The 10220-nt window shown below is 42.3% G+C and overlaps 1 long non-coding RNA gene across 1 annotated transcript; it reads right to left on the reverse strand.

The window, feature by feature from the left end:
- Positions 1-9038: 9038 nt before the first annotated feature.
- On the reverse strand, positions 9039-9648 carry LOC139024058 (uncharacterized). The gene is made up of 3 exons (XR_011475292.1): positions 9590-9648; positions 9297-9484; positions 9039-9166 (listed from the first exon to the last, which is right to left on the reverse strand). It is a non-coding gene; the product is annotated as an uncharacterized lncRNA (long non-coding RNA).
- Positions 9649-10220: the final 572 nt, after the last annotated feature.

A 10220-nucleotide genomic window follows, 5' to 3' on the forward strand; every position in this document is an offset into this window, starting at 1 on the left:
GCGTTACAAAAGGCTAGAGAGCTCCAAACTGCTATGGGTCTAGGTATACATGATGCTGTGGCTTTCTCTGACATAGTCAAATTTGAAAACTTTCTGAATATCAAGATTGTGGTTTTGTACCCCAGTAGAGCTAATGCAGCTCTCTTGAAATTCCAAAACAACCCCCAACCTCATCCTCAGACTCTGTACTTTTATGTGCAAAACGAACATTACTATGCCGTTACTAACATCACAGCGTTTTTAGGCTCACCATATGTGTGTCCATCATGCCATACCGGCTACACCCGAATGGGGGGGCACTCGTGCCGTTATAACTGTTCAGTATGTCTGGATAAAAATTGTCCTATGCAAACCTTAAACTTGACACCCTGTGAGGATTGCCACCGCACATGTCGTTCGACCTACTGTTACGAAAAACACAAAATTGAAACATGGCACCCCAAGGCCTGTAAATCTGTAAGCAGTTGTGACATTAACAAGAAATGTCCAAAATGCCATTGCAATTACAACCTTAAAATAGACAGCCCTAAACCTCATGTGTGTGGAATCATACGTTGCCCAATCTGTAAAGGGCCTTTGAAAAGCAGAGACGCTGAAGTGGTTCAAGAAGTGCCACACGAGTGTTATATTCAGCCCATGGCTGAAGATGAACATTCAGAGAAATACGTGTTCTATGATTTTGAGACAAATCAGCAATCAGGGGTTCATTTGCCTATTTTTGTATCTACCATGACTTTCAAGGGTGAAAAGTGGTCGGCCGAGGGACCCAATTGTGCACTGCTCTTTCTAAAACACTTTAGAAAACCCCAGTACAGAACCTTCACGTTTATAGCGCACAATKCTCGAGCCTATGACTCCTACCTTCTTCTGAACCCCTTGATACAGCAAGGCGTTGCACCCAGAGTCATAGCTCAAGGTAGTAAAATCTTGTGTTTTGTAGACCCCGCTTTCAACCAGAGATACATTGACAGTTTAAGCTTCTTACCCATGAGATTGGCTCAAATGCCAGAGGCCTTGGGTTTTGAAAACTCTGTGAAAGGCTGGTTCCCCCACTTCTTCACATCTGAGGAGAATCTACATTATATTGGATCTTATCCCAGCCCCGAAATGTACGGGTGTGATCAAATGTCTCCCAAAGAGCGTGAGAGATTCATGACGTGGTACGAAACAGTAAGACATGGCCCCTTTGATTTCCATAAAGAGATGGAATCATACTGTGACAATGATGTGGTTATACTTCGTGAAGGATGCCTCAGATTCAGAGAAGAGGTAATCAAAGATGCAGGCATTGACCCCTGGAGTTGTACAACTATTGCATCGGCGTGCATGAAAACCTATCGTACACACTATCTAACTCCAGCATCTATAGCTATCCCCGCGCCTGACAACTACCAACGCCAATTCAAGGCATACTCTAGTGGGTCCATTCAATGGTGGAGTACTTGGCCCAGGATAAAGACATTTTTATTCAATATGCTTTGAATCGGGGGGAGAAGGCGTTTGGCTCTTACCATGTAGATGGATACACACAGATTGACGGGGTTGAGACCGTGTATGAGTACAACGGTTGTTTCTTCCACGGTTGTAAATCTTGCTTTGTGCCCCAGGCCATGTGTGTCCTAACCCAAAATACTTTTGGGGAAATGTTTCAAGACAAATTGGATTCTTTACAGGCTACTTACGGGTTAAAATTTGTGGTTTTGTGGGAGCACGAATGGACAGCCCTCAAAAAGTCTGATCCTCATGTTCAAGCCTTCCTTTCCAGCTATGACACACCAGAACCCCTGGAACCACGACAGGCCTTATATGAAGGCCGTACCAATGCTTTGACATTGCGGTATGTAGCGCAACCCGACGAGACAATAGTATATGTAGATTTTACATCCCTTTATCCTCATGTAATGAGTTCCTCATGCTATCCTATGGGGCATCCGGAAATTATTCACCGCGACTTTGACTTACCCCAAAACTATTTTGGTCTGATCAAAGCAACTGTCTACCCTCCTCTGGGTTTGTTTATACCAGTGTTGCCTTACAAGGGACCTCAAGGAAAACTTTTCTTTCCCCTTTGTCGCACCTGCAGTGAAAACAACAACCAGGAAAACGCTTGTGATCACTCAGATCAAGAAAGAGCCCTGACAGGTGTATGGGTCACAGTTGAATTCTCTAAGTCTCTAGAGATGGGGTATCGTGTGGCCAAAATCTTTGAAGTGTGGAACTTTTCCAGGAAATCAGACACTCTTTTTAAAGAGTACATCAAGACCTTCTTGAGATGCAAGCAAATKGCTTCAGGCTATCCTGCATCGGTCACAGATCAAGAGAGCAAAGACAAATACATTCAAGACTATCACGAAAGAGAAGGCATACTTCTTGACCCTGACAGAATAGAGGTCAACAAAACCAAAATAAATGTGTCGAAATTGTACTTGAACTCACTTTGGGGGAAATTATTGCAGAGATGCAATATGCTAACAACGTCGATCATTAAAGACCCCGAAGAATTTTTGGAATTAGTTTTTTCGGACCAATACGAAATTTCACATTTTTGATTCTTGAGTCAAGACATTGCCCTGGTGCAATGGAGGCGCAACCAAAAGTGGGTTCTACCCCCAAAGTTATGTAAATGTGTTTCTTGCAGCATTTACCAAGGCCTATGGCCGACTTGAACTGTACACCCTCATGGAAGAGCTTCAGAGGCGGGTTCTTTACCACGACACAGACTCTGTGGTCTATGTAAGCAAACAGGGTGATTGGAACCCCCCACTTAGCAACTATCTGGGTGGTTTAACGAGTGAACTCGAAGAGGGTGACCATATCACAGAATGGTCCTCCTGTGGACCCAAAAGCTATGCTTTTAGGACTAAAGACAATCACGTGGTGTTGAAAGCCAAAAGGCGTGACTCAAAACTATGAAATGCCCCGCGTGTAAACTTGGAATCAATCACACGCTTGGTCGAGGGGTTCATAAACGACAGGAATAGTGACTTGGAGATTTTGAGCTCCTACAAAAAAAATTGTTAGGGGTAAAAAGGGCTTCCATCTAAGGAACGCCCCACTTACTAAAAGATTCAGGGTAGTCTATGACAGAAGACTGCTATTGCCTGACGGGACCACATTGCCCTTTGGCTACTGACTTATGCTACAAGCCCCCCCAGTGTGTCTTAAAGCTTAAGATATAATGACTGCTGTAGCTGGTTTTGACCCCCGGTTGCAACTGCCATTTTCGGCCTTAATCGCAGGCCCATCAAATAGTGGTAAAACTTGTTTTGTAAAAAGTATTTTAGAGAATTCTGAACATGTGTTATCTCAAAAGCCTGATAATATTGTGTGGTGTAATTCATGTTATCAACCTCTGTATGATTAATTATTGAAGACAATAAAAATCCAGTTTGTTGAAGGAATACCTGAATCTCTGTCTGATGATGAACTTCTCCCTCCTCATAAAAACAATCTGCTGGTTTTGGACGATATGCTATTTGCAGGTAGAAAACATCCTGAAATTGCACGAGCTTTTACCTAATATACTCATCATAGAAACCTGTCAGTGCTTTACTTGGTGCAGAATGTGTTTCACCAAGGTAAAAATAGCCGTACCATTAGCTTGAACGCCAATTACATGGTTTTGTTCAAAAATCCTAGAGACAAACTGCAAATTATCCCTCTAGCTCAGCAGATGTCCCAGGGAAGGAAATTCTACTTAATGGAGAGCTATGAGGTAGCGTTACCAAAGCGCCATTTTCTTATTTAATCGTGGATTTAAAAGCAAACACTCCAGAACACCTGAGGCTACGAACCGGTCTATTCCCATGGGAGTGGCCTGCTGCGTACATTCCTAAAAAGTAACCGCTATGTCTCTGCGTTTAAAAGGAAACCTGCCCCTCTTGAGAAGCCTAGTTGGGTCTACAGCTAAAGAACGGAAGGCCATCTTTGGTCGCTGTTCTTCAGATCTCATATTAGCCCTATGTGAGATTGCTTTGAATCTTCTCAAAGGAYGCATTCCACTCACCCTGACCCAATTGAAAAAATTAAAGAGACAAAAGACCGCGATCAAACTCTTTGCCAATAAAAGGGCCAGTCTTCAAAAGAAAAGACATAGCATACAACAGTCTGGGGTTTTTCTTCTACCTTTACTAAGTGTAGTCGTGCCCTTCATCACCAGCCTTATTGCTGCCAGACGTGGGGGGTGAACACCGAGTGTGATGGCCAATAAAATGTATTTGGTGCCACAACAAGAGTTGGATAGACTTAAAAAACAAATGCAGGGTCCTGAAAATATCAGACAAACAGCGGGAAATGATTTGGATACGACCATGAAGGATATTTTGAACCGAAAAGGATTGAACCCCTATGATAAGATCCAAAAATACACAAACCTATTGCAAAGGTATTTGGCCTTGGTAAAACAATGGGAGAGATAGACCAACCATTTAACATTTTCCCTACCGGACCCTTTAAAAGATGACGAGCCTAGCGAGAGCCAAGCCCCTGTAAGGCCTGTACCTGCGATCTTACCGGTTGAAGATSAAATGCCTGTTGAAGATAAAGTTATGCAGGACATGTTGACACATGTTCCGGCACGTAACAGGAAACATTTTAGATACATTATGAACAAGATAAAAGACTCAAAGGGGACCGCTACTTGGAATGACAAAGGAGAGTTTATCCTTCAGGGCTCTGTTGTCAGGGGTTCACATATGCTTGACTTGCTTAAAAGTACCACGGCTGCCCACAAGGTGGCTGATGACAGAAGACCTCCCGGGTGGCGTCAGTTTCTTAAGGCCCTGGCAATCCTCAACATTCCCCTCTCGGGTGTACCCAACTATAAGCTACGTCAACAGATTCAAGCTTTAAAACAAAAACCTTCAACGAGATACAGCACCCCTAAAGATGCCCCAACAACCCCGCCCCCATATGAAAAGGATGATTATAACTCATTTACCCCCCTGAACGTCTCAGGACCATTTCCTAATCCCGATCTCTCTGGGTGGTTAGACTTTTGAATGACTTTTGAATGACTATGATTAAATTCAATACATTTTATTTGAAAAAATAAGCAATTTAAAACCCTTGAGTCAACTGAATACCAGATAGGCTACCCACTGTTGAAACACCCATTTACCAGATATCAACATTTTATGACACCCTGGCTAATTGTTGCCTTTCCTAGCATGTAGCCATAAACTGTGGACATTACATTTTGGGAGCTTTATACATTAAATATTTGTATTTATTTGAGAAAATATTTGATGACCGTTCAAAGTTCCACTAAAAACTGCAGCAGAAAGGGCTGAAAATCCCTCTTACTTTGGGAGGAACAGGGAGCTAAAGCTGAGACTGGGGGAGTGAAAGCAGCAGCTCCAACATCACAGAAGAAGATCTAATGAGTGAAAGCAGCAGCTCCAACACCACAGAAGAAGATCTAATGTCACACACAGAGGAGGTGAAACTGCAGGAGTCCTCCATGCATTTCAAATAATAAACACAGCAGCTGTACTTTGTTTTATCCAGTTCTTCAATAACAAAATGTACATCTATTACATTCCTTTACTATGTAACACAGAGATATACAATAGTCCCACTATTTCCATTGTCTTATGTCTGATAGCACAACTGTTGACTGATTCATTGGTGATTAGGTGACTTTTAAAAAATGTACAAACTAAAAACCTAATCACTTTGAGTAAAACCAGTAAACTTACAATGTACCAGTCATACAATCAAAATCAATATCTCTATAGCCTATACTCTTTAACTAAAGTGCTTTCTTTATGTAGGGTTTTGGGATTCATGCGTAAGTGTACAATAACCAACATGCAACTTGGTTGCCAAACATATAAACTCATAAAAAAAAGAAACAGCTTCTCACTGTCAACTGCGTTTATTTTCAGCAAACTTAACATGTGKAAATATTTGTATGAACATAACAAGATTCAACAACTGAGACATAAACTGAACAAGTTCCACAAACATGTGACTAACAAATGGAATAATGTGTCCCTGAACAGGGGGGGTGGGGGGGGGTAACAAATCAAAAGTAACAGTCAGTACTGCAATGCATCTCCTCCTCATGGGCTGCACCAGATTTGCCAGTTCTTGCTGTGAGATGTTACCCCACTCTTCTACCAAGGCACCTGCAAGTTCCCGGACATTTCTGGGGGGAATGGCCCTAGCCCTCACCCTCCGATCCAACAGGTCCCAGACGTGCTCAATGTGATTGAGATCCGGGCTCTTCGCTGGCCATGGCAGAACACTGACATTCCTGTCTTGCAGGAAATCACACACAGAACGAGCACTATGGCTGGTGGCATTGTCATGCTGGAGGGTCATGTCAGGATGAGCCTGCAGGAAGGGTACCACATGAGGGAGGAGGATGTATTCCCTGTAAAGCACAGTGTTGAGATTGCCTGCAATGACAACAAGCTCAGTCCAATGATGCTGTGACACACCGCTCCAGACCATGACGGACCCTCCACCTCCAAATAAATCCCGCTCCAGAGTACAGTAACGCTCATTCCTTCGACAATAAACGTAAATCCGACCATAACCCCTGGTGAGACAAAACAGCGACTCATCAGTGAAGAGCACGTTTTGCCAGTCCTGTCTGGTCCAGCGACGGTGGGTTTGGGAGGGACCCTGGGCATCTTTCTTTTGGTGTTTTTCAGAGTCAATAGAAAGGCCTCTTTGGTGTCCTAACTGTGACCTTAATTGCCTACTGTCTGTAAGCTGTTAGTGTCTTAACGACCGTTCCACAGGTACATGTTCGTTAAGGGTTTATGGTTCATTGAACAAGCATGGGAAACAGTGTTTAAACCCTTTACAATGAAGATCTGTGAAGTTATTTGGATTTTTACAAATTAACTTTGACAGGGTCCTGTTAAAGGGACGTTTTTTTGCTGAGTTTATATACGTGCCTTTTCACAATTCTCCCACTATGTCAGACCTGCCTGCATAAGTGCCATTTTTAATACAAACAAATAAGAAAATGCTCATATGTTGCTAATAGTAGCATTAAAAGTATGTCACTTGCAACTGGCCTGTTCAGGATGAGACAACGCTACAGAACGTTCACATGCCGACGGCCATATCCCCCCCTAATTTCAATAGGAATATCTCCAAGTTTGCAGCTTAACACACAAGGGCTATGCATTAATCTTCCCAAAAGATGTCATGGGTCATAATTGGGTCAGCATAATAAAATACTACAATAATCACTTCAATCATTCTGTGTCCATACTTTTGATGATTAAGTGTGAGTGCCTGTAGATTCACAGCAACATTATTTTTCAACTAACCTGTTTCATCTGCAGCAGATGGGAGAATCAGTTCTTGTACTCAAGTACAAGTAAAGTATCCCTCTCGAAAATTACTTGAGTGAGAGTAAAGTAGTAACTGGTCAAAGTACTCCATACTAGTTAAGCATTTGTACATCTCATACATAACAAGGAATTGTTGACTTAAAAGCCCATGACCAATCGACTCTGAACCACTGCTCCATCAGGATGCAAATGACTTGAAGACAATAAATACCAAAAAAAGGTTATCCTTAACTAATCACACATTACAGTTTAACAATGTTTAAATCGGCATTCACCAGGTGAATCAACAAATTGTACTCCCCGCCAATTGTTCTGTAAAAAGCAGAGGGATGGGGCCGAAGACATGTAACCATAGTTTAAACCATGTTTCGAAGCTATAGTGCAGTGGTGTCAATCTCATTCCATGGAGAGCCTAGTGTATTCTGGTTTTTGTTTTTTTCCTTTTAATTAAGACCCAGTCAACTAGGTGAGGGAATTCCTTAGCAATTAGTGACCTTAATTCATCAATTATGTACAAGGGAGGAGCGAAAACCCACAGACACTCGGCTCACCCGTGGAATGAGTTTGACACATGCAATAGAGTGTAGGTTTACATTTACTTTGTTTACAAACATTGGAGTAGAAAAAGCTTACATTTTGGGTTCTGATGGGGTACGGCAGTTGAACTATGTTCATGAGGCATTTATAAATCATATTCTTCAAGAATCCAAAAGTGGATGTAGCAACTGCAAATTGGCCATTTAAAGGGGTGCATCGGACCTGGTCATGTAACCGGGCAAAAGCAGTAACAGACGAGCGCCCTTCTCAAATCTATGCCACATTGTCAACAAGAAAGAAACATAAAAGTTAATTTTCTATAAAATGTATGTTCAAACAATTTTCCTTAGGAAGGCAGATAAAGCACATATGCAAAACGAATGGAATGACATTTTTTCCTGCCCCTTTGGTATAAAGGGTCGGGAGACAGGCGCAGGAATGCGTTTTTTAAAATTTTATTGTACCCAAATTACAGCGTGCCGAGTAAAGGCACGGGGACGAAGACCAAACAAACACGTCTACAAAACACAGGGTTGAACCCAAACAAAAGCGCAAGGAGTACCTCAAATACATACACGGGGCAAGACCCGAAAACACAAGCACGCAGCACGAGAGCCAAAACAAACACAGCACAGGTACTCACACGACCAACGGACAATGGAACAATAATCGACAGCCCAATGGAAACCAAAGGGCACATTTAAACAATTACTAATCCATGGGAATAGGGACCAGGTGTGCGTAAAGACAGTTCTGGAGGCATCTGTGACATCACTCAGTGCCCACCCAAATGAACACCTTCAGTCTGTGATAGATTCCTCATCACCAGAGCTGTAGTGGACGCTGTCATAGATGTCATCTAGGTCCTCTTCCAGGAGGTCATCTATGAAGTTATTTCCTAGGAGGGAGGTGTCTTGGCCCATAGCTTTGCTGTATATCAGTCCTGGTGTCCTGGTGTCTTCTGAGGCTGCTGACTCTCCTCTGAAGCATGGAGAAGAGACCTCTGTTCCCAGCTTCCGACTGATTCAATTGCCAGCTTAACACCAACAATCGTAATGTGTAGGGTAAATACAATGAAGTATTCCTTAAATACAATAGCAATTACAGGGTGCCAATATCAATTGTACATATTAATGAAAGTTCGCCTGCTTAGGTCAAGTGTCACATATGAGCAAGGTCTTGCACATTCTCCGATTCCCTCTTCAGGCTTACCCAGTGCTGTTTGACTTCCTTTAGGACAATTAACTCCACCTCCTTCAGCCGTCTCAGGAGCATCACCCTGTCAAAGGCTATTTTCTTTGTGAGTAGGTCAGCTGTAAATTCATAAGAATGCAATGTGGATTTGTAACTTTAATGTCAGTGCTGTCTATGTTTGCGCAACTGAACAAACCCAGATAAAAAAACAGAAACATAGTTATTGTGACACACAAACATACTACATACTTTGTCCATGCAGCTCCCAAGGCCATGCAGCTCCCAAGGCCATGCATGAAGGTCTGCGGAAAGGGTCTCATCTGCAGATAGTATTGCTGAATCTGGTACAAGGGTGTTGTACTCCTCTATGGCAGCTGTCAATTTGGCCTTTTCTTCCAATATCTTTCTGCGCAGAGGGTGTCTTTTCTTGCATCCATCTGACATCAAAACAAAAGGAGAATGGAATTATTTGTTAATTTGCATGGCTTTGAAATGAGAGAAAGGAAGTGTGTACAATTCAATATTCATGAAATGTAACAAACCTGTCTGACGATAGAGGTTCTGTTTCCTTTGTTTGATGCTAAGAAACAGGACTTCAATTGTCCTCTAGTACCTGGGGACCATCCATGTTCTCAGCTGTTTCCTCTGAAATACAATACATCTATAAATTAACACCATATCTCCAATGGTGAGTAGTTGCACTCACTTCCTGGAGGAACATAGGGCCTGTGAAGGTTTCTGCAACAAAATATTTGTTATGTGGTGGGTGAGTGAGCCCCAAACTGGAGGACCAGGGAATGTTTTGTCTGCCTCCTACCCTTCCATCTGTCCGGCTTGATTGCACCTGCCAGTGGAATACACCCTCGAAGGATTAGCTCTCAGGGTCATTGGAGTATGCAAGCCTCTCCACCATGTCAAGATGACAGTCCAGGAAAGTTACAATTTGGATAATTGTTTTATTTGTATTGTCCAGTTGTACAGAGTCTCATCGTCTACACCCAAATCACTCAAACTTGTTGAGAGTCTGGGTCTCATCCTGAATTTTTGCTGTTGTCTGAGAATTATGACAAAAAGAAAAGGAATAATAAATAGTTTTAAAATAAATGAAATGCATAGATATAACACTTATAAAATAAATGTATTGATCCACACAGTACACCTTCAAGTATCTTC

Source organism: Salvelinus sp. IW2-2015, unplaced genomic scaffold (assembly GCF_002910315.2).
Source record: "Salvelinus sp. IW2-2015 unplaced genomic scaffold, ASM291031v2 Un_scaffold930, whole genome shotgun sequence".
NCBI classification, from domain to species: Eukaryota; Metazoa; Chordata; class Actinopteri; order Salmoniformes; family Salmonidae; genus Salvelinus; species Salvelinus sp. IW2-2015.